This window comes from Ostrea edulis, chromosome 1, assembly GCF_947568905.1.
Source record: "Ostrea edulis chromosome 1, xbOstEdul1.1, whole genome shotgun sequence".
Lineage (NCBI taxonomy): Eukaryota > Metazoa > Mollusca > Bivalvia > Ostreida > Ostreidae > Ostrea > Ostrea edulis.
The window spans coordinates 80,015,409-80,041,000 of NC_079164.1; the positions used below are offsets into that span (position 1 = coordinate 80,015,409).

General features: G+C 36.2%; 3 long non-coding RNA genes across 3 annotated transcripts; 1 reads left to right on the plus strand and 2 right to left on the minus strand.

The window, feature by feature from the left end:
- Positions 1-1,527: 1,527 nt before the first annotated feature.
- On the minus strand, positions 1,528-25,248 carry LOC130054113 (uncharacterized). Its single transcript, XR_008802390.1, has 3 exons — positions 25,089-25,248; positions 17,525-17,577; positions 1,528-1,655 (listed from the first exon to the last, which is right to left on the minus strand). It is a non-coding gene; the product is annotated as an uncharacterized LOC130054113 (long non-coding RNA).
- Positions 18,566-21,868, minus strand: LOC125679485 (uncharacterized). The gene is made up of 3 exons (XR_007371828.2): positions 21,797-21,868; positions 20,954-21,088; positions 18,566-19,826 (listed from the first exon to the last, which is right to left on the minus strand). It is a non-coding gene; the product is annotated as an uncharacterized LOC125679485 (long non-coding RNA).
- LOC130054099 (uncharacterized) lies at positions 23,094-24,047 on the plus strand. Its single transcript, XR_008802366.1, has 3 exons — positions 23,094-23,165; positions 23,267-23,472; positions 23,668-24,047. It is a non-coding gene; the product is annotated as an uncharacterized LOC130054099 (long non-coding RNA).
- Positions 25,249-25,592: the final 344 nt, after the last annotated feature.

Sequence of the window (25,592 nt, forward strand, 5' to 3'; positions counted from 1 at the left end):
ACCTTCCGAAAGTAAACTGGGAAACTTTCTCACTTATCGGCGCGAGCGGGATTCGAACCCGAGCCGACATGTGATTTATTATCATGATCAAACAAACGACGTAATAAACCAAGTGCAAACAAAATGACGTAGTAGACCAAAATATACAAAATTAATTGGCTGGGACAGCTTAATACAAACAACCGTTTACTAATGACTAGGTTTGCAAATGAGCAAATAAATATGTAAATTACAAAAATTGATTCCAGCCAATATACATGTAAAAAACACTACTAATTATCAAAAAGTGGCACAAAAGAGACCACAAAACAAAGACACATGCGAACAAGTTGCCGTGAAAGGTGCTGATTTTTTACATTACAGGGTACTAAATTCACACATTATATATACACCTTAGTATGCACCAATTAATCTATGATAAAACACAAGCAGTTTATAATATAAATGAAATAGGTAGTATTTTTTAAACTTCAATCAAAAGTGTAAAAACGTCGCTGAGAAAATCCTGCTTATTTTCAAACAAATGGCGAAAGCTTCAAGTAGCCGTATTACTGCTTTTTGATTGCCTAAGAATTGAGAGGAACTGATAGGAAAATTTGTAACATAATGATATTGAGGTACTTGAAGGAAATACTGCCTAATGTATAAAATTCAGGATGGAAAACAATTTAATGTCCATCAAGTAACCCCCTCCTACTGGGTCAAGTAGAAAGAACACTGCCTTGTGGTTCGGCTTTGTATCGCCAAAGGCTAAGGGAGACAATCCCAACAGAAAAATCTGGAGTAGAGCCCTATAAGCGGATAGTCCCATCAACATGGTGCTCTCTTTGGCAGCCCCAACAGTCAACCTGATACCAGATGTATTGGATCTTCCATTCCTCTGGACCATATCAGGAAGACCGGGAGGGATAGTTTTCTGGGTGATACGACACCTCCATAAAACAGCCCAGGCTTGCGTCAAGGAAAGATAACTCCAACAGCTACCTCATCAGACGCTACTCCATAGTCTACAGACTGTAGGATGCCAAACAAAGCTTCACTAACCCAGAAATCAATTCTAATCTTATCAGTATGGTATCATATATGGATGATCATGAATCGATATACATGTATACGCCTGGTCGGCAGCAATATAGCATGTATATGTATTGTTAAACTTCATTTTAGCATTTTAGGGTAAATATTTACCACTAGTATTATATGAGCATCCTATACTTGCGTCACAAAACTGATCACGTGAAGAGTCACACTTCTTTGAACATCCAAATCCATACGATCCATAAACACACAGTCCTCCAGAGGAATTGTGTCCATAGGTACCTAACTCCTGTCCAATCACCTGTTGTTTATCTTATACAATTATATACATATTGTGTATATACATGTACATGCACTAGATGCATTCCGATGAGTTGTATAACTCAAGGACAATAAAGAATTGAATGACTCAGGTGACATAAAATGCAAATAGCTAACATACATTGCTAAAACGAATTCGTTGAGTAGATATTTACCATTGCTTTTATTTGAGCATCCTGTAACTGCGTCACAAAACTGATCACGTGAACAGTTACACTTCTTTGAACATCCAAATCCATACGATCCATAAACACAACTTTCAGAGCAATTGTGTCCATAGGTACCTGTATCACAAGCTGAAAAATGTACAGGAATTTTAAGTTTTTGTTATGATTGTCAGTCATAGTATGGACAGATACCAGTGCAACAATTTTATAGTTATTGAGCTTGCGCTTTAACTTCTGAGTATGAATTTTATTTTATTGTTTGGTTTGTGATTTTAATTCAATTTATTTAATAATTATATTCACATACCGGTATTTACGTTTTATAATTCAGCATTGGTTATTGGTTTAACAATTCCATGTTCATATTTTTAGTTTATAAAATGGTAAACGTTGTATTTATACATTTACAATCTGCGTAGAATGTCTGAATTGAAACAATTAATTTTTCATATTAAAAAATGAAAAATAAATGAAAAATTTAACGCTCAATTAAGTTATTTTGAAAATGAAAAATTCAAGACCACAGTGATCAGTCTCATGAAATCTTATTTAGAATACAAAATTGGAAGTAGGGCAATCACCAGCCACTGGGGACACCAGAGGTGAGATGTTTGAATCCATATTTACTGAAATTCATAGACGTAAATCTAGCGTACGTTTAAGTGTGGGCTGATATTCACTAATATTAGTATATAGTATTTCAGAAAGCATAAATCACCACGTTCCAACAACACCCGATACCTAGAAGTGCTGGATCAACAATGTGGATACAAGGTCAAATACAAAACATTATACAAAGCACTAAAATGACCAACGACAAGAACAACCAGATTGTCTCGGGACGACCTTTCCCTTCTTCATGACAAACGAAAAGAATTATATAATGTTGTCAATATTAACAAAGAATTTAACAAAACAATAAAAAGTGCATATAAAAACAACTAACACTTCAACTACACTAATCTACAAACGTATTTACACCACAGACTACATGTTTTTGGATTTTTACATATGTAGGTTTTCATTGTTAAAGCGGAGCGAAATAGGATATATTCAAAGAACTGATCCACAATATTCACCTTTCATCAGCCTGAGTATATATATATATATATATATATATATATATATATATATGTGTGTGTGTGTGTGTGTGTGTGTGTGTGTGTGTGTGTGTGTGTAAAACATATACGGTACCAATTTTGATGCACCTGATGCGCATTTCGACAAATAATGTCTCTTCAGTGATGCTCAACCGAAATGTTTGAAATCCGAAATAACTATGAAGTTTTAGAGCTAAATATAGCCAAAAAGAGTGGAGCCAAATTCGTCCAAGGATAAGAGCTTTGCATGAGGGAGATAATCCTTAATTTTGAAAAGAATTTCTAAATTTTATAACAGCAATTAAATATACATCCGTATTTTCAAGCTAGTAACGAAGTACTTAGGTACTGGGCTGTAGAGAGCCTCGGGGACTAGCAGTCCACCACCAGAGGCCTCGACCCAGGGGTCATAATGTAAAACTTATACGGTACCAATTTTGATGCACCAGATGCGCATTTCGACAAATAATGTCTCTTCAGTGATGCTCAACTGATATGTTGGAAATCCGAAATAACTATGAAGTTTTAGAGCTAAATATAGCCCAAAAATGTGGACATTAAAACACTTTTCGAAATATATCTGGTGAATCAAAATTGGTACCGTATAAGTTTTACATATATATATATATATATATATATATATATATATATATATAAAGCACATAAATAGCAATGAACTCTTAAATGAACATAACTGCCCTAAGTGATGAAATATTTGATATAAAGCACAGAAAATTTCACTTTATTTGGATACCCACTTCCGCCCCTACCCGGGGTTGAACTCACGACCTGCGGAACCAAATATCCTAGCAGGATGTAACCAGCGCGCTAGACCGCTCGACCATCTAGGCAAGCAGCACAATTCGTGTTCATGGGAATTCCAATAGACTATTGGAAAACCTGATCACCAAATAGTACGAAGGTATTATCACGCAGGACTCTAACACTAATATACTTGTGTATAGAATCAGAATTGTGATTAGCAAATTTATACTTTGAATGACTGATTACAATATATGAATATTTCCTCTTTCCTTATTTATTAGAGAAGCAAAGTTCTATGGTGTCAAAAAGTCAAATCTTGGATTTATCATGAGGAATGATCATGTAAAGTGTTGAAAAAAAGTCATGTTTTTATGTGGTTGATTTGAGAAACGTTTTAGGATTTTAAATTTACTTAACTTTCTTTAGAATTTTGAGAATGCACATTTGATTTATACCACTTTTGGCAGATGTCATAGCACAATATGTTTGAAGTTTCTCCTTGACAGTTGTTAACATTGTGGTGAGGAGCACAAATAGGGACTTACAACATTTATTGGATCCTGCAATGCATCTATACTTCTGAGGGATTTTGGGAAGTTTATGAATCCAATATAGGTACGGTAACTCATATATATATATCCGTACTATTGATTGTGATATCATTTTTTTTAACTGAAAAATTTCATCGTTTGAAAGGAAAGTTGGAGTATACGTACGATTACCAAATGTGGAAAAATGCCAAGTTCGATTAATATACAGTTGTAATCATGAGTCATACAAAGAACGGAGATGTTGTTACAAGCTTTGTCAACATTTAACTTCTTCCTCATGTCACCTATCTGATCATTTCTCGTTTACTAAACACAGAAGTACGCACTTTCGTTTTGGTGTGTTTATGCGTGATTGTGATAGTCCTCTGTTATCCATTCTGACAAGGTATCAAGTTCTGTTTCATACTCAACCTATTGTCTGGCATAATCGTGAAAGATTTGAGATCAGAAATTATATTGCTTAAACACTCTCTGAATAGTTTGATTAGGCGCTTAAACAAAATGTGATGTATAAAGTGAAAATCATTGAAGAAGAAATTGTTGAAGAGGTACACAACACAAATAAAGAGCTATATGATAAATTATCAATTTTTCCTCCATTTCAATCAAGGGGTCAAGCATTACGTACATGTAACCTTATGAAACTAAAACCGGGAAATAAACATAAGCTCGAGCCTTAATTGGAAAGTCCAAAGGTAAACTAAAAGCATTCATTTAGGTTACGGTGCTATAATGATGACATGGAACATCGCTCGTCAGTTCATGCAAATCTCATGTAAATCGTTTGAAGTTGTACAAAGATTCGTCACCACCGTTACATAGAAACACACCACAGAGAAATGAAAATAAACAAAACGTTATTGAAGTCAAAATACGTTGATAAGCGAAGACACAATTTCATAAAAGGGTAAATTGGGCTGATGAGTCATAATCGAAATGATAATTTTCAAATCATATTTCGCAGTATTGATAGCAACTTTGATGATCGTTAAACCGATCTAGTTTGCAAATGCAGTCCATCATTTGCTTAATGCTGTCTGACGTATTTCATACCGATTGTTAGGCCGTTCCTGGCAAATTAATGTTGACTAAGGATTACTCTGTTTAGCTGATCAAGATATAGGGCTCACATCGGGTGTGACCGATCGACAGGGGATGTTTGGTCCTCCTAGGCACCTGTTCCCACCTATGGTGTTTCTAGTACGAGTTATGAGATTGCTCACTGGTTGTTATCTTTACCTTTCATTTATCGCAATTCACCTTTGAATTAGAACGCTTTGGCCGATATAGTATTGCGTTGTGTGACGACACTATTGAATCTGTTTGTAATACAATTGCGAAATGCAACAGAAACTCTCATTGGTCCATATGTATAAGTCCGCCCAAATTCCCTTAAACGGGAGTAGTCAGCATTTGAAAACATGACGGCCAGATGCTAGATGGGAAAAAAACTTCAAAGGAAGAAAGAGAAAAAGTTATATTCTTGTGTTGTTGTCTCATAAATTTAATATGAAAAAAATTCCTAACATATTTTCCTACTATACTTGTGTCTAAACATACCTTCAAATATTTATTAAAGCCCCATACGACCCAAAAACTCGATCACAACTTTTGATGATTTCGTTCGTAGACGTAGCCATGTTCGGTAGCCAGTCAATTCGAATCCCGGTCCATTTCCATATTGGCACAATAGCGTCTAGATGTGTACTAATAACCCACAAATATTTAAGCTAAATTGTTTAAATAATATACCACCCAAGTCGTATTAAATGATAATTATTCAAATAGCTAAACTCACGGCAGTGCGGCTTTCATTAGTCATGAGCGGCCGCGCCGGCCATCTCCATCTAATGGGCTTATGTATCATTTTCGTTCATCTAGAGCTTATTTTACCTTTACAAAAACTGGTACAAAATGTTTTAATTTCTATTAATTATTCGTGTTGATGATAAATGAAGAGCGAATACATAACTTACAACCGATTTTATGAATAGATACCAATAGCAAGAGTTCGAATTGACCGGCTACCTAACATGGCTACGTCAACAAACGAAATCATTTGAAGCTGCGAGTTTTCGGGTGGTGTGTGACTATAATGAATATTTGAAGGTATGTTTGGACGCAAGTATATAGTAGGAAAATATGTTGAGATTTTTTTATATTGAGTTTATGAGACAGCAACACATTTCAGGCCTCAACCGTCCGCAGCTTTTTGTGACACGTAAATCGAAGGTTTTTATAAGAGGTGGATCTTTTCAGAGAGCTATGTACAGTTCTCCAGCTGAATCCGCTCTAGAAAGTGGGTGGGCTGTAATCGGCCAATGAAAAATCTTGTTGTATTACATCAAACATGTCATTCAAATTGTTCAATCGTCTCATTCAATTGTGTCGTCACACAATGCAATACTATATCGGGTAAAGCGTTCTAATTCAAAGGTGAATTGCGATAAAGCAATTATATCATTCGTCCACGAAACGTAGAAAATCATTATAAATTAATTTATTTAAAACGCAAATAGAATAAAGGACATCGTATAGATTGGTATCAGTTGATTTGTGTCCTACATTTTCACTCTTCCTCTTTCTTATTTCTACACACCACTTTGAGCATAGAGTTAATTATGGGGTAATGTCGCAGAAACAGTTGACATTGATTTTGCATCAGATGCATCTTTTTGTTTGCCATTGCAACCTATCATTAGGTTAAATGCTGTCTGACATGTTTCATTGTTGGGCTGTTCTTGGCACACTTTCACTACGGATAACTCCGTTTACAATTGATCTACTCGTTATCTTCGTCCTTTTTCGACATTCCTCCATTTTTAGACATACATGTTCATGAGGTTTCCATATGTACACTGATCAATCAGAAAGACTGTTTCATTTTGCCCCAGATGTTAATCACTGAAAGATGAAGATAACGAACAGTGCTCAATCTCATAACTCCTATAAGCAATATAAAATAGAGAATTGGGCAAACAAAAACCCCTGGACACTCGAGAGAAGTTTTTGATTTGAGAAAGGTTTTGCGATTTCAAGTTTGCTAACAGTTCTTAAGCAGTTTTGGAATCCACATTTGATTTACACCACTTCTGGCATATGTAGTCGCACAGTACGTTTGAAGTTTCTCCTTCACAACTGTTAATATTTTTGTGAGGTGCAAAGATAGGGGCTTGGTAGAACATTTACTAGATCCAGGAATGTATCTTTGTTTGGAAGTTTTTTTAAATGAAGAATGGAATGTTTGGGTTTGAAGTGGTATAGGAGCATTCTTTAAACCTACAGCTGTACTACTCAGCAGTGTACCGTTTTAAAATTCGTAGTCAGCAGGTGGGGGTGAAGTGCTCAAATACCCCATCTCAATCAGGCACGTAGATACAGTGAAGGGGTCCCCTACCTTTCAAAACATTTCTATTCATATAAAATGAGATACTGAAGTGACCCCTTTACTTTTTAAAAGTGGTAGTGAAAATTCTAAGAATGTAAGCTCGAAGACCAAAGGACGAGTGCTATCTCCCCAATCGAACAAAATGAGGTTGTGAAGGAAATAAGGATACCCTGCCCCCCTCTCCTTCACTAGGAATTAGAAATTTGATTAGAGAAAACTTCTTTTTTTGTGTTTGTTATCATTTGCTTGTCTTTTTGTAATTTAAATAAATCACCGTTTTCTTCTTTGACTGCCCTCCCTTTAAAAATGAAGTTTTAATATCTTACAACATTGAAGTTTAATAGAAAATTGATAATTATAAAGAATATGACAGGGATTAGATTAGATCTGTTTCATTTGTAACAAGTATCCCCCTTACTTTTTCTATGCAAACTGTATGGCATGATACATTATTCATGTATCTATAAATATACAGTTTATGTCTGCTTTTAAACACTATTAACTCATTTCAGAAAATCTAAGAGTTAGGGGTAGTTGAAAAGGCGACAGATAAGAACCTGGATTCCATTTCAGTACCCCTAAGGCAACCGCATACAAAGTATCTACTACCGACACAGTGTCGGGTGTGGTCCAGGCTAACTCTGTAACAATAACGAATGAGAAATATGTAGTCATAAATCCAGTAAGAACAAGTTCAATAGAAACCCGCTCCAAGTGGTGTCAAGATTTCATCCCAATTCCCCAACGGACAAGACGCATTCAAGTATCGTTTCCATCATCAATCGTGACTACAGTGTCTACTGGTGTTCATTGTTTGAGTCTGTTTGGTGAAATGCCTTTAATAGTGGCTGCTGGTCTATTGCCATCCCATCAACAGTCCAGACAATCCACCAGCCAGATCAAATCAGTGATAAACATGATGACAGTGATGAGGGTGATTATCAAGATCCCGAATATGATGCTCCCGAGGAAAGTGATAGTGAGAATGAGGACTCCAATATTTTCCCATTGCGACTGAAAGTGAAGCCAAAAGATGAACGACAGTTCCTTGAATCAGAATCAAGATTAGGAAAGCTTCTACGGAAATGTGACATCTGTGGCATGAACTCGCATTGGCATCTGAATATTACAAAGGGCACTATGATAGGAACAATATCAGCATGTTCTTATGGGCATTCTTCAGATTCTGTGTAGCCACCCTACACTCCAACGAAAATGGCACCTGATAACAAGCTAGAACGACTGGAGCAGCACGGTGGCGTTTGAGTTTAAAGGGATATCATAGTCGTGATACCTGACAAAACTCCAATTACCTATGGTAAGTTATTATACACCTACAATTTTATAATTTTCAAGTCAAACGACGTCATTACATTACCATACTTGTATATGCTGTTGAAAAACATTTTGTACTTCTATTAATTTTGCTTATTGAATATAAATAATATTCAATTAATATAAAGTCTTTTGATGCTACTTATACTTTCAATAAGGATTTTCACTACATCTTCATACTATGGGAGATTCTGCGCACCAACTCAATTGAACGCCATCTTCAGTTTTCGTCTTGTCCAGCAGAGGCATATGTTTACAGACTACCACCTCTTCCTTCGCGTAGTTCAATAAGGATCATTTCAATAAGGATTAACTCATTTCCACAAAATGGACAAAGTTTGCACGTGTCACTGTTTGGTGACTGTTGACGACCTAAGTATTAAGCATCAGACCACGGAGACATTTCTTGATGGTGTTATATTGATTGATTATATGATTAGCGTTCTTCTCGAAAATCTTTGTTTTGTTTTGAACATATTTCATTGATTAAATCAAAAGAATCTTTCACTGATATGGAGACATCACCAATCTGCCTGTGAAGGGCTGCAAATTTAGGCCGATGATCAATGCTTACGGCGTTTGAGGAGGGAGGAATCTTTATCATACCACATCTGCTGTGATACGGCATCTCCTTTTTTGTGTTCTCACCCAATTTAAAGCTGTGTGATCCGATGTTCATGTATCATTTTTGTACATAATTACTTTCAAGCAGATCAATTAGTGTTAAAAGTAATTAACTTTTCCTTAATTACATGCTTGAAAACATTTACATGTAAAAGAAAACAGAAGATTATTTAGAAAGTAAACAAGTGCTTATCTGTGTAAGAATTATTCGTTGTGTATTCTGTGGTTTTTCTTTTAATTATCAATTGTAAATTTTAGTATGTTGTACAGCGCTTTAGAGTATTTTTAGATAATGCGCTATATAAGTGTACTTATTATTATTATTATACGTGTGGTACATGTAAAACGTATACGGTACCAATTTTGATGCACCAGATGCGCATTTCGACAAGAAATGTCTCTTCAGTGATGCTCATGCCGAAATTTAGGAAATTTGAAATAACAATATTTGTAAGAGTTAAAAGGAAAACTAAAGTGTCAAAAAACTGGAGTCAAATTCGTCCAAGGATAAGAGCTATGCATGAGGGAAATGATCCTTAATTTTGAAATGAATGTCTAAATTTTATCAAAGAAATTAAATATACATCCGTATTTTCAAGCTAGTAACGAAGTACTTAGCTACTAGGCTGTAGAGACCCTCGGGGACTAACAGTCCGCCAGCAGAGGCCTCGACCCAGAGGTCGTAATGTAAAACTTATACGGTACCAATTTTGATGCACCAGATGCGTATTTCCACAAATAATGTCTCTTCGGTGATGTTCAAGACGGAATTTTGGAAATTCGAAATAACAATAAATTTGTAAGAGCTAAAAGGAAAACTAAAGTGTCAAAAACTGGAGCCAAATTCGTCCAAGGATACATAAAATAAAATCATCCGGAACACATCGGACTTTTCACCGAAAACACGGTGTTTTACGGTGAAAGGCTCGAGGTGTTCCGAATTACGCATACATTATTCATTGTTAGGCGTTGATTAATAGCCCCACGCGCGTCAGGGGAATCCCAACATGCCGTATTATGTCTAATTTGAAGGTTGAAAGAACGTAAAACAATGAATTACTAAGAGGTATTTGATATTTTTATTTCTATTAAACTTATGGCAAGATACTGTTGTTACAAAACACACAGCTTTACACAGACAAGGTCACCGACGATTTGAAATTTTGAACTGATCACGTGACTGTCACTTGAAATGGCAGAGTGACGCGTTTGTTTGTAAACACAGATTTAAAATTAATTAAAACAGGTGAAATAATGTACATGTATGACATGTGATACATCCTCATAACTACATACGTGCGATGATTTGATAGAGTATTTGCAAGATGGAAAAAATTGTCGTAATTCGGATTACACAACTTTAACCGCCTCTTATGACAAGCAAAGGGTACTGTGCACTTATTTCAATCCGGATCACCACAGGATTTGATGTTATAATTGTGGTTTGCAATATTATCCAAATGTGCTGTGCTGCGATTTTTATTGTCAAAAATTAGATATTTCTTTATGTTACATGTACAATATGCCCTTTAGTGTTTCTTTTCAAATCACTTGCGTGAAGTTTAAACTGGGTGTTGGTGGTTTTCAATAAATGGTGATCTTATAAAAATACCCAGTTTTCAATGTATATCTGATGCTGTTTGTATTCTGATCAACGAGGAATTACAGGAGGTGATAGTAATAGTACTGGATATACCGTACCACCCCTACTAAAACAGGTGGTATGATACAGACAACTACTACAATTATTACTGACAAAATTAACGGTTCCTGTGGGTTTTATTTTGCTAGGGGGTGGTATGGTATAGACCACTACTGTAATTATTATCATCACAATTTATATATTTCTGTGGAGAAACATCAATATTTTTTTCCTACATATAACGTAAACTCTCGATTGAACCATAAAGCGTGATGTTTAAACAGGTATTCATTATATTGAATGTTTTCTCAGACATATAACTGCCTTGCTCATTTTTTAGGAGGGGGCATTGTGTCTATTTTAGCTACGACAACGTTCTTAATTAAAGATTAAATATTTATTATATACGATAATAAAAACATCTGCCTACTTCAGGTATTATTTTTAGGAACTGCTTTAACTTTGATCTCGCAATGTTTAGATCATTTTCCCCTAAACATCTATTCGATTGACCATTGACTGTTCAATGGATTATGGAGGAAATATTCGGATAGATACAAAATACTTTATTTTAGGTACATAAACGTGGAACATAACTAATTAATTGAATGACTGTAAATCATAAATAATACAAACAAACGAGTAGGTGCTTGCACATTAGTTTGCACGATATGCAGTAGGCTATATAGCTGAGTCCCTATTAATTCCATTCGTCGTTTTCGTGTTGACAAAAATTGTTAGGGTTTCAATAGAGAAATAGTATCTAATAAAAACATTGATGTAAAAGAAACACATCTATCAGAGTGGTATCAAACGAAGTTGAATAATACTGTTTTTCTTCACAATCAGCTGATCGGTGAGAGATGCAATTGTTATATGTTAGGTCACGACATTACGTGACCCACTATCATCATTAAGCAGACATTTCGAAATCAGGATGTTAATTGGTGTCGATTGAAATGTTAAATCAAACCCAAAATTTTCCTGGAAACACTGATAGATTTTTGTGTGTATTGTGATAAAACCCAACATCAGTTTCTAAATACTTTAGTCCTTCACACACTTGACTTTATGACATCATAGGCAGTTGCTTGTTCAATAAACATGGAAAAGGGAAATATTCATATCTTAAGATCAGCCATTGAAAAAAATAATTTGTCAAACACAACTCTGATTCTACGCACAAGCATATTTAAAGATGCTGGAGTTCCTCGTTGACAATTCTTTGTAGTCTTTGGTGTGACTGATCGCTAGATACCAATATTTCATTTTTAATCGCTTCAATCGTCAAATTCTAGTCTTTAATTTATCGTGAGGAATGTTGGGGTAAATAGTTGAAAAGTCATACGTTTTCATGTTGTTGAGAAAGGTTTTGTAGATTTTTTTAGAATCCGCATTTGATTTACACCACTTCTGGCATATGTTGTGGCACAGTGCGTTTGAAGTGTCTCTTTCACACTTAATATTTTCATGAGGAGCAAAGATTAGGGTTTGAAAGAACATTTACTCGATCCAGCAATAGTATCTAAAATATTTACTTGGTTATCGGAAGAAATAAACAAAGCAAGAATAGCTAGGAAAACCAAACATACGCAAGCGCACGGGACAGTAGAAAAGACTAAATCCGATTTAAAGTCAGACACAACCGTACGTCCCCCCCCCCTTTTTTTTTTTTTAAAAACTACACTATTGGAAAATGTACAAGCTCATTGGCCTCCACTATGTGCGGCTTAAGGTGAAAAGGTATTAATACCTGCCGTTATTAGTTGGCATTCATTTAAAGGAATCGGTGCTTCCTGTCCCCAATTGAGATTGGTTATAGTTAATGCCTCCCTTTTCAGAGACTCTAAATCAACCCTTCAAATTTATGCATGTACCTTGCTATTTGTGATATTTGAGTCTTATTACATCTCATTGCCATCACCGCTGATTTTCTGCGGAAGAACAATTTTTGAATGGTCTTTAATTAAATTATCTGACCTCAAAACCAATAAGGTCTTATTAATTAACTGTAGGCCTTGAAATTCCACGGGTACTTCACATTATAGATTAAAAAACATCGTCCATTGCAATATAAACAGTGCAAGGTGAAGATAACGAACAGTGATCAATCTCATAACTCCTACAAGCAATACAAAATAGATAGTTGGGCAAACACGGACCCCTGGACACACTATAGGTGGGATCAGGTGCCTAGGAGGAGTAAGCATCCCCTGTTGACCGGTCACACCCGCCGTGAGCCCCATATCCTGATCAGGTAAACGGAGTTATCCGCAGTCAAAATCAGTGTGCCAAGAACGGCTTAACAATCGGTATGAAACACGTCAGACAGCATTTGACCCAATGCGAGGTTGTATTGACGAACTAGATCGTTATAACGACCATAGAATTTGCGAAATGCTGACTTCAATCGAGACTGTTGAAATCCCTGTACCATCAACTCGTTTGTCAGTAGCTTACCTCGATTTAAAAACTGACTATACCCAGAACAAGCTCTTGCATATCGAATCAGTTGAGATATGTAAACACCATATGCAGGTGATAATGGAATATTGCTACATAAATGTGGGAAGTTGACGATGGAGACAGTGTAAATCACAATCATCTTGGATTTTTGCGAGTCGAGTCGCGAAAATATTTTTTGAAACTTTGAGTCTTACCCTAACTTCTGTAATGGTTTAGTTTACTTATCATTCAGGTCTTTTCTAAAGTATCACAGACACATAATCATAATTTCCATTAAAAAAAACTTTCTTATATCAGTCCTCAAATTCTCTACCATAGAATAATTCTACTTTGACCTTTTATTTAACTCTCTCAAAATCAATAGCCTTATTTGACCTGAAATATTCATGACAAAATTTCATTAATAGATTCGATATCTATAAAGGATATCATCTGGAAATATTGTACACAGACGGAAGGATGGACATTAAAATGCTTCTTCATAAAAAACCCTCATACTTTTGTATGCAATATATAAGTATTAGTTGACAACGCAATTGGCTATCCGAAGAACATTTTACTAAAATTAAATCCCAAATGGGGTGGGAGAAACCTAAATATGGAGAATTCTATTATCTAGTACTTGTCCTACTACTTTTATATAGCCAGGTTTCCGGGAGTAGGATAACTACTGTGGGGAAAGGCTAGCTACTGGAAACGGGACAATTGTGAGATTCCATACTGGGGTGCTTCTACCTAGGGAAAAAATGGTTCTGAGTTTATTTTTCCTTGGGGAAATGCTATGCTTAACCCATTTTTTTTTTCGGAGAAAAGTCTTAATTTACAACGTACACCGGCATTAATGTGAAAAGTGTTGCGAACAACCTTAAAGTTCTAGCGTCACGGAAGGCTTTGACACGATACATTATTCGTTATATTGATTCTTGGTAAGGTATATGGACTCGCATTCCCTGTCAAAGTTTATATTCTCTCCCAAGCTGTTATATACTTTGACAGGGAATGTGAGTCCATATACCCTGCCAAGAATCAATATAACGAATATGTCCTACTGCAGAGCGATCAATGTAGAAATCGGACAATGAAGATGAGGTCGCGTTCTGAAAAACAAAACTGGAAAGAAGTTATTAGATTGATTGAATATTATTTTACATCCCTCTCCAGAATATTTCACTCATATGGATACGTCACCACTGCCGGTGAAGGGCTGCAATACTTAGGCCTATGTTCGGCGTTTATGGTCATTGAGCAGGGAGAGTTCTTTATCGTGCCACACCTGATGTGACACGAGATTTCGGTTTTGCGGTCTCATCCGAAGGACTGCCCCATTTAGTAACCTTTTACGACAAGCAATGGGGTACTGAGGACCTATTCTAACCCGGATCTCCACGGGATAAAGAAATTATTAGAATTTTTATACATTTGTGAATTAATTTAATAAACAACTTTTAAGGAACAATTGGATTTTTTTAAAAATTTTAACATTACATTTGATGTGAGAAAGTTATCCATAATATATATAATATACATGTATAAGCCTTTAATAACATATTAGCTTAAACCCAAACGGTGCGGCAGCAGCTGTGACGTCACACACAGTAAACTTGTTGATCGTTATATTTTTGATTCATGAACTTAAGGCATCTGTGTTTAAATTGTGCGTCCCTTAAAGGATGGAACATTTGGTAGTCGCTGCTGGTTAAAGGGTCGTCCAAAATTGGGGGAAATATCATCGAGGTTTTTTACCATCGAGTCGCGCATTTCGTACAGGCAAATATTGATGTGTGCGGAGTGAAAGTAGAGTTTGAGTTAATGGTGGCATTATAAATGGCGTTTCTATTGATGTTGGAGTGCTGATGTGGATTGTCTTGTAAAAATAGTTAGAAATAGTGTATCCCATGGTTTCCTTTTTCACGGCTGGATAAGTGTTGGTACACAGCTAAAGGTAGAGGGATTTATGACCGGTAACACAAATTAGCTGGTAAACATCGTTATTACGTAACGATTACTTTTATCATTTAACGGAAATAAATGTAATTTAAATATAACATTTCTGAAAGTGCGGAAACTAAAAGATGGATTTTAAAAATATTTTTTTAAATAATGTTTATTTTACGAAGGAATTAAGTATATATCTAGATCTATCGAAGCCATTTTGAACCCCATCTATTTTTGGTAGTGTATAATATAGGGCCTCATATTCCCGGTTTATCGTTCAATAAAATGCCTAGGTAAACGTCATGCATTGATAGAAATTTCTGGCATTTCACAAAAGGCTGGTGACGTATCTTTATATGTGAAAAATGTCGAGAATGGGAGATAAAACAATAACAAGAGTCATCACAATGAGTGTCTACAAGTTTTCTCCATGAAGTCCCGTAGTGATCTTGTCCTTTAGATCCCAAACTCAATAGTGTTTTTTTCACTCATAGTAACAAAGCTACAAGAAAAGTGAAGATAATGAACATAGACGAATCTCTTAAATCCCACAGGGAATAATTCAGAGTAGGGCTAATACGAATCTCTGAATATAATAGATGTGGGTGAAGGTTCTTTAGAGAAGTAAGTATCCCCTATTGACCGGTCACATGCGCCATGAGCCTATAGGTTGAGCAGGTAAACGGAGTAACCCGTACTCAAAATCAGTGTAAAGAACGGCTTAACAATTGTTATGCAACAAGTAAGCTTTACAACAGGTTGTATTTGCAAATAAGATCATTCTAACAAAATAGAATTTACGAAATGCTGACTTCAAACGAGATTGTTGAAACCACTGTAACATCAACTTTTTTGTCAGTAGATTGCCTCGATTTTAAAATTGGTCACACGCAGGACATGCTCTAGTGTATCGAATCCGTTGAGCGACAAATAAATTACATGAAGGTGATAATAGAATATTGCTATATGAAAGATGGAGATAACAAACAGTGATCAATCTTACAAGTCATAACTCCTATAAGCAATACAAAATAGAGTTGGACAAATAAGGATCCCTGAATATACCGGAGTTGGGATCAGGTACCTAAGAGGAGTAAGCATCTCCTGTCGACTGGTCACATCTATCGTGAGCCTATAGGTTGATCAGGTAAACGGAGTAACCCGTACTCAAAATCAGTGTCTAAAGAAGGGTCTAACAATTGGTATGAAACAAATCAGCATTCGAATTTACAACAGGTTCAAGTTGAAGATGGAGAAGCTGAAGACGTCCTGTTTGTCATAAAGTTTAGTTCTTAGTTTGCCCATAAAATTTATGTGCTATAAAATATCCAAATATGAAGTAAATGTGATAGACTATGTGGTGACTGTCACGTTGACTGCACTGTAATATAACGAATTAAATATGAATAAAAATGAATTTTACTAATAGATAAATGTATATCTAAATGTTGAGTTGAAGGCCCTAGAAAGAGATTTTTCTTCTCAAGTGAAATATATCAATTGAGCAAGCCTTTGCTATTTAGTCCTGTAGTGACCTTGAACATCTGATCCAAAATCAAGGGTTTTTTGTTTTTTTATTACAAAGCTACATGTGATTGATTGTATCTTGCTTAACGTCTCGCTCGAGAATTTTTCCACTCATATGGACCGGTGAAGGACTTCAAATTTAGACCTATGCCCGGCGCTTACGGCCATTGAGCAGTGAGGGTTCTTTAGCGCGCCCACACCTACTGTGACACGGGCCATCCGTTTTTAAGGTCATCTCCGAGGACCCGTGACATTCACACCTGATGCCGAGCGTTTGGCGATGGAACTATCACTACCTGTTTTAACGACTTAGGTCTGTCGCGGGAAGAATGAATCAAGCAGAAATTGCTGTCCGCAGAGTGTCTACAAACTCAGTGAAAAGGTGAAGATAATGATCACAACTCCTATAACTAAGGAATACAAAACTAATTTTAGAGTTGAGAGTTAAATCAATCAATCAATGTTACACACACAGTCTCTCTCAAACATACTCATCCACATAAGAACGGTCCCGTTACTCTAACCGTTTCGCAATGCATTTTTTGAGGGAATGAAAATAGGATGACGTAGCGATACATATTTACCCCATCATTTTTTTGTGGGAGAAATGATGAATATGGTTACAGTGATTTTAAACTATTCAAAAACAAACGTTAATTGCTTACGATTGCAGAATGTACCGTCACTTCGATAATTCGGACAGCATCTCAAAGGATCACTACAAATAAGCCACGATATTAACACGACTTGTGCCTGACGTTATAAATGTAAGCATGACTGTTTCTAAATGTAAGCATGATTGTTTCTAAATAACGGACTCTGAACTAATTTTTTTTTTGTCCAAACTATTTTTTTCTAATATAAGATCAATCTTTAGTGCGATTTGAAAAGAAATGGTGGCTTTGATATCAAAATCAATGGATATGAGTTAATTTATTTGAAAAGTTGTTGATAATCACATTGGTAACGAGATTTAAAGGATATGGTTTAAAATATCCATTCACAAAAAGGACCAGCGAAAGGTGGTATGGAAACATCAACATACTATCGATTATATTTGTTGCAACTTTTCTCCATTTTGCAATTTGTTTTTAAGGGAATTATAAATGCGCCTGAAATGGGTATCTATGCCATTACGTATTTGGATCCGATCATTATTAACACATAATATGAATAAACATGAGGAAATTGAATTAGTTTACAATGCAACAACCAATATTACGAAACGAAACTTTGCATGAGTATTTCTCGCAAATGATTGCAATGTACAAAAATATTTTCATTTTAAAGCCAATGCAGGAATTCCATGACTATCCGTAGAGCAAATACCATCATTGTGTGACTCTAGCATTGGTCAAATCTCGAGAGAGCCAATGCCAACTCTCAAAGGTCAATGCAAGAATTAAACCACTCAAGAGCCAATGCAGGCATTGGGCCACTCTGTCAAGAGCCAATGCAGGCATTGGGCCACTCTCAAGAGCCAATGCAGGCATCGGGCCACTCTGTCAAGAGCCAATGCAGGCATTAGACCACTCTCCCAAGAGCCAATGCAGGCATCGGGCCACTCTCTCAAGAGCCAATGCAGGCATTGGACCACTCTCCCAAGAGCCAATGCAGGCATCGGACCACTCTCTCAAGAGCCAATGCAGGCATTGGGCCACTCTGTCAATAGAAAATGCAGGTATTGGATCACTCACTCAAGAGCCAATGCAGGCATCGGGCCACTCTGTCAAGAGCCAATGCAGGCATTGGGCCACTCTGTCAATAGCCAATGCAGGCATTGGATCACTCACTCAAGAGCCAATGCAGGCATTGGGCCACTCTGTCAAGAGCCAATGCAGGCATTGGATCACTCACTCAAGAGCCAATGCAGGCATTGGGCTACTTTGTCAAGAGGCAATGCATGCATTGGATCCTTCTTCCAAGAGTCAATGCAGGCATTGGGCCACTCTGTCAAGAGCCAATGCAGGCATTGGGCCATTCTCTCAATAGTCAATGCAGGCATTGGACCACTCTGTCAAGTTTCAATGCAGGCATTGGATCACTCACTCAAGAGCCAATGCAGGCATTGGGCTGCTCTGTCAAGAGCCAATGCAGGCATTGGATCACTCACTCAAGAGCCAATGCAGGCATTGGGCCACTTTGTCAAGAGGCAATACATGCATTGGATCACTCTCTCAATAGTCAATGCAGGCATTGGACCACTCTGTCAAGGGTCAATGCAGGCATTGGACCACTCTGTCTAGAGCCAATGCAGGCATTGGACCACTCTGTCAAGAGCCAAAGTAGGCATTGGACCACTCTGTCAAGAGCCAAAGTAGGCATTGGACCACTCTCTCAAGAGTCAATGCAGGCATTGGACCACTCTGTCAAAAGCCAATGCAGGCATTGGACTACTCTGTTAGAAATGAATCAGAACACTGTATGATCCAGGTATGTACTGAGGAATGCGAAGTGGCTATCTCAGGAACCATATGTAATTATACAGAGCCATTGCATGTCTTGACTAATCTTTTTATGTATATAGAGATGATGCAGGCTGTAGATGACCGTTCCCCGGAGTCAATTGAAGCAAAGTTTGTAGTGCCAATGCAGGACTTGAATTACACCAATGCAGGCATGAGACGACTTTTTTTTCAGATTCAATGCATGCAGTCTTTGAAAGTCTTTCTATGTACAGTCAATTCAAGCCTTGTATTGCCTTTTGTCTAGAGTCAATGCATTCAATTTACTTTACCATATCATAAATTTCCTTGTTTTATCATCAGTGAGATGACGTAACTTTATTGGCTCATGAAAAAGAATACAAAAAAGACTGGTACATATTTCAATTACTTCTGTTCAGTTGGAACTCAATATTTTATTTAATCTAATAGAGAAGTCTGTTGCAGGACCTGATCACATCATTTCTGCCATCAACTCCAACAACATCACAGCCCTTCTTCAGTCCTGCTTGTAGGGCTTCTCCTGCAAAATAGTGATGTCGATCAATTGCCTAGCAATATCTATAACTTAGCATACCAATATGTAATTAAGTAAAGCAGAAAATTTCAGGGTGAATTGGGAATCCATCCCAGGACTCTTTACATTACTAATCAGGTGCCCAAGACCACAACCCCACCAAATATAAATATGTCCAGAAAAAAAAAACAATATTTTTTTCAAAGGTGTTGATCATATACTGTCTTAAGGATCCAAAGTTTAACACAAATTAATAAATAATTACGTCTTGCCGTGAAAATCTATACACAAAATATAAAAGCTTTTCCTTGAATAGTTCAGAAGTTATTGATTAGGTCAGGTTATATTAAATTATTTTTGCATTTTCGTGAATGTCTCCTCTATAAAGGCGGCATGGTCCTTCATTTGAGCAAACGTAATTCCTTTTACCCATGGATGATTTGTCCCAAGTTTGATTGAAATTGGCCCCGTGGTTCTCAGAACTTCCGGAGGAGGAAATATAAATGTTAAAATTGTGGAAAGATGGACAGGCGGACATAACCAAATAAAAGTTGATCAGAATAGCCCACTTGAGCTCTCAGCTCAGGTGAGCTCTGAAAAGGTATTGATATTTACTTTTTCTGTATCAGAAAATGTATATATTTTATATGCACAGTACCTATTCATTATATAGTGAGGGAGAAATTATACACGAGGCATTATACGTTCATAAACACAGTAGAGATTAATTATATATATATATATATATAGAGAGAGAGAGAGAGAGAGAGAGAGAGAGAGAGAGAGAGAGAGAGAGAGTGTGTGTGTGTGTGTGTATATATATATATATATATAGAGAGAGAGAGAGAGAGAGACTTGACTTTCACATATAAAAAAAACCCTCCTTTTTTCAGAAATCCTGTATCCGCCAGATATATCCTGTATATAATATCATGTATTTATATATCTATGTCCTGTATGTGATATAATGAATTAATTAACATGATAGGCAATTAGTAATTATTTTGATACTATCATGCAAAATGGTGGTTTTTAGAAGTATACGGTCTCACCGATATATTTTATTCAAGGTGCAAATACAATATGAATGTAATTATGAATGCTTTACATGTACATTTGTATGTATACAGTACCTATAGCTATATATTGATTGCCTCCACAAAATCATAGACATCTGTAATGTCTTTCAACTCCCTGCAGAGGTAATTGTAACTCCAGTCAAAGTTTGTTCTGGATGCAAATTGCTTCCGGCCGCCCTGGAATGTCATCTGTCATAAAGAACACAAAAAAGTTAGAATCATTAATTGAGAGAGAGAGAGAGAGGGGGAGAGAGAGAGGGGAGAGAGAGAGAGAGAGAGAGAGAGAGAGAGAGAGAGAGAGAGGATAGGCGTAGCTTGGGTTCGAATATTACCGAGGCAGGGGGTCTGAAGCTGTCGACATTTTAACAACGTAAAAGGTGTTTTGTTTTGTTTTTTTACCGAGGCAGCTGCCTCGGTTGCCTCAATGGAAGCTACGCCACTGGAGAGAGAGAGAGGGGGGGGGTATTCATCTGAATTTTTAACTTCATCTACATTATTTTAAATGACTTAATTGCTTGTTCATAATTTTAAAAATATTTCTGCATTAAAGAGAGAGAGAGAGAGAGCGAGAGAGATAGAGAAGTATTCATCTGAATTTTAAACTTCACCTACATTGTTGTAAATGACTTGCTTGTTCATAATTCTAAAATTATTTTTGCATTAAAAAGAGTATCATTTTAATACCGTAGACCGTTAATCGTAATACATTTTTTGAACACGCCTGTACTTTGGAAAACCCCATTTCGAACAAGCATAGCATTCGGTAAAATTATTGGTGAGTAACCGAACTGATTTATTCATGTACATTTATCCTACATGTACGCTAACACTATTTTCAGTATATCCGAATCCTACATATATATTGTCATTAAAATTGAAGTAATGATTAAAAAATACTTGTTTTCATTCAACGAAGAAATCCGGCCCGGCACTTGGCATTCTCTCACCAGAGGGCGCGCTACGCAAGCTTCACTTTGTTGTGGAGCGTAGCGTAACGCCCTCTGGTGAGAGATTGGGCACTTGGGTATAACTTGGTTTATCATATCTTGATGTACATATGGGACGTAATCACGAAAACATCGTTATGGAAATACTTTTAAATTTAATTTATATAGGTTTGATTTATAAAGAGAGGTTTATTTTAATTAGTACTTACAATAATTGCTTTCTAGGGATCACAGTTGATGTGCTTCGTCCGTAATTCGTCCTTGTTGGGGATATCCACTCGTTGTAATGGAGGGGGGGGGGGGGATTCATAATCTCATTCTGACATTATTTCTGAAAGCATAGAAATTGTTTTCCTCTTTCTGAATAACCCACATTTTTCTTGATTCTTTTCTCCAAAATAACTGTCGCGAACACCGTAACGTGCATACCGCATATTACATCATTTTATTTTAAAGTGATATAAAAATCCGCGAAAGACACGCTGATGGGTTAACCGTTATGTAACGTTATTATGCGCAATGAAAAGGGTGCATATTATACGATTTTAATTGTTACTGACGATTAATATTTAAAAAAATATATGCAAAGTTAGGGAGCTGCAGCTATTGGTACAGCCCTATAAGACGGAGTTTTCGGCCAGAGACTTATGGATGTCTTAATGGGTAAGGAAAATCCCGAGTTATACATTGTTCTTGTATGATATGTTATACTTTTTTATTATAAAAAAAATTCTCACTCATGTTATACACACATTTTTTAAAAAGCCAACTTTTTATCATTTAATCTACAGTGGGGTACAGTGTGAGTTGTTGTAGATTTATTTTATAGCAGATAATCTGGCTTATAGTGTTACAATATTAGACCAGATGTAGTAGAATCATGTAAAATATGTTGAAATGGATGTGATACAATGTGTATTGTATAAACAGATGAAATGGAGCCATACTCAGATATCGAGATTGATGAAGAAACCGTTGAGATAGAACCCTATCCAAATGATGAAGTAGAATATTTAGATTCTGATGGTAAAACAAAATTTTAGTTTTAATGAAATCTGATGTCATTCGGCGATCTATTTACATGTAAACATCTTTAATGAAAAATTGTTATAAGGAGTATTAATGAATTATATTAAAATACAATGTGTTTTAATCCTTCCTGTTTTAGACCAGTCACTAGAACAGCTAGCTCTCATTGCAGTGTCAAAATCATTTATTTAAAATCAATTAAATTTCATCTTAATTTTGTTGACAAGCCATCACTCAACTGCACTCTGGAGAACAATATGTCCCAAATATTGCACATTTAAACTTTCAAGGTACATGTCCAACTCCTTTTCATTGTCTTAACTTTAACATCTCAGTCTCTATCTATATCTAATTTTGAAATATCTTCTATTCATAAAATGAAATTTTGTAGTGAAAACTGTATGGAAGTTAGGAGAAATGAACCAAAGAATCAGAAAGATCATACTCAGTGGCTACTAGACTATTTCTTTGAACATGCAACACAGGACACAGTTTACCATCTCATTTGTGGAAAGGAAGGCTGCATGAATTGTTGGATGTACTGTTACAGTATCATCACATTCATTTAACACCTCGCCATGTAATGAACATAAATAAGTATGTTTTCAATAATTATTTAATGAAAATTATACTCACAATTATGATATGACCTTAAAGCTTTACATAAAATCTCTAACACAAGATTTACCTCGAGGTCAATCTAAAACCTGTGTCAATGAGTTTGTACAATACAAACGTTCCAAAGTTACTAGCATGACTTTTGTTAATCAAAATACGTCACTTTGATTTCAGGTATACACTGGTGGGTACATCAACCCTAAAAGGAGGAAGACGAGTTGCTGATCAAGTGGAATAAATAAACATCAACTTCCCTACATATTGCAGTCTTCAGCTTGTGTATTATATTTCGGAATGAATCTTCCATTTTGGAATTTAGGGGGATGGGAGGGTTTTGGTTGATTTACTTTTGAGATGATCATCATTACTGCATCTTACCAACTCTGATGTCCAATAAGACATAGATCGATTTTGAAGTGGCCCAATTCAGGCATTGACTGATTATAAAGTCAACCAATAAAGACATTGGCCGACTATGGAGTTGCCAATGCAGGCATTGACCGACTCTGATGCCGTCCAATGCAAAAATAAGACTTATTTTGAAGTGGCCCAATGCAGGCATCGGCCTACTAGAAAGTCCCTCAATGCAGGCATTGGCCGACTATGGAGTCGCTCAATGCAGGCATTGACCGACTATGGAGTCCCTCAATGCAGGCATTGGCTGACTATGGAGTCGCCCTATGCAGGCATTGACCGACTATGGAGTCCCTCAATGCAGGCATTGGCTGACTATGGAGTCGCCCTATGCAGGCATTGGCTGACTATGGAGTCGCTCAATGCAGGCATTGGCCAACTATGGAGTCGCTCAATGCAGGCATTGGACGACTATGGAGTCGCCCTATGCAGGCATTGGCCGACTATGGAGTTGCTCAATGAAGGCATTGTCCGACTATAAAATGAAACAATACAGGCATTGGTAGATTATGAAGACAACCAAGAAAAACATAGAACAATGCCCGTTTTGAGAGAACGTTGGGTATACTAGTTTCTGCATTCAGACATTAACACAAAAAATGTGGACATTGGCGAACTGCCAAAAAAAATGTCTAAATTAGCTACATCAGCGAACACATGTAATTTTTGTTTAAGATTTCGTCAATGCAGATTTAAATATTGTAAAGGTGAAAATATTTTTTGTAAAAAATCCACCGCTTTGTATTTAAAAGTTGATCATTTTATCAAATCGTCTATATTTTGCTCATATTTACATTGCTGAAAACTTTTATTACAAATTTGCACAGTGCACCAGTTTTTTGCTATTGTATCAATATGATATTTACAATACAAGCCTTAAAATGCGTCATTGAAATAAAAAAAATAGATTGGACAAATTAAAAAATAGTTCACACTGCGTTAGATGTAAGCATGACTGTTTCTAAATGTAAGCATGATTGTTTCTAAATGTAAGCATGATTGTTTCTAAATGTAGGCATGAATGTTTGTAAATGTAAACATGATTGTTTGTAAATGTAAGCATGATTGTTTCTAAATGTAAACATGATTGTTTCTAAATGTAAGCATGATTGTTTCTAAGTTTCATCACATTTCAATCAAGTTAAATGGTTTACATTTTATGTATGGTGATCATTACTTACCGACCGCAGACTCCTACCCCGAGTCCAGCTTTTGAATGAACAAAATGTAAACAGAAGAGAAATACGTAAGATGCGATGAACATCATGGTTTATGCACAATTTCCTCCATAATTGGATATAAACTACACACGGTAATGAGGTATAGAATAAAGATACTATTTCCTGATCAAATATATATCCATGAGGAAGTTATTTCTACCTCAATTTTCTATAAAGCAATAACTGAGTGTGGGCGACGGATTGGGTAAAAAATACAATGAAACAGAATGAATGTTTGTCTTTTTTTTAGACGGTTGCTGTTTATAGCCACTGTCTTACGATGCCACTTCTGTGGGCGTTCCGTTCCTGTATATACACGGAGATCCTAGTGGCTGAAATGTACGAGCACAAAATCAAGAAATTAGCGTTTTTATTATCAAAATTAAATGATTATGATTGTAAGCAGTTTTTGAAGACTTTTCAATAACAGTTTGTGCTATATACACGACGATTTCCCCCAATTAA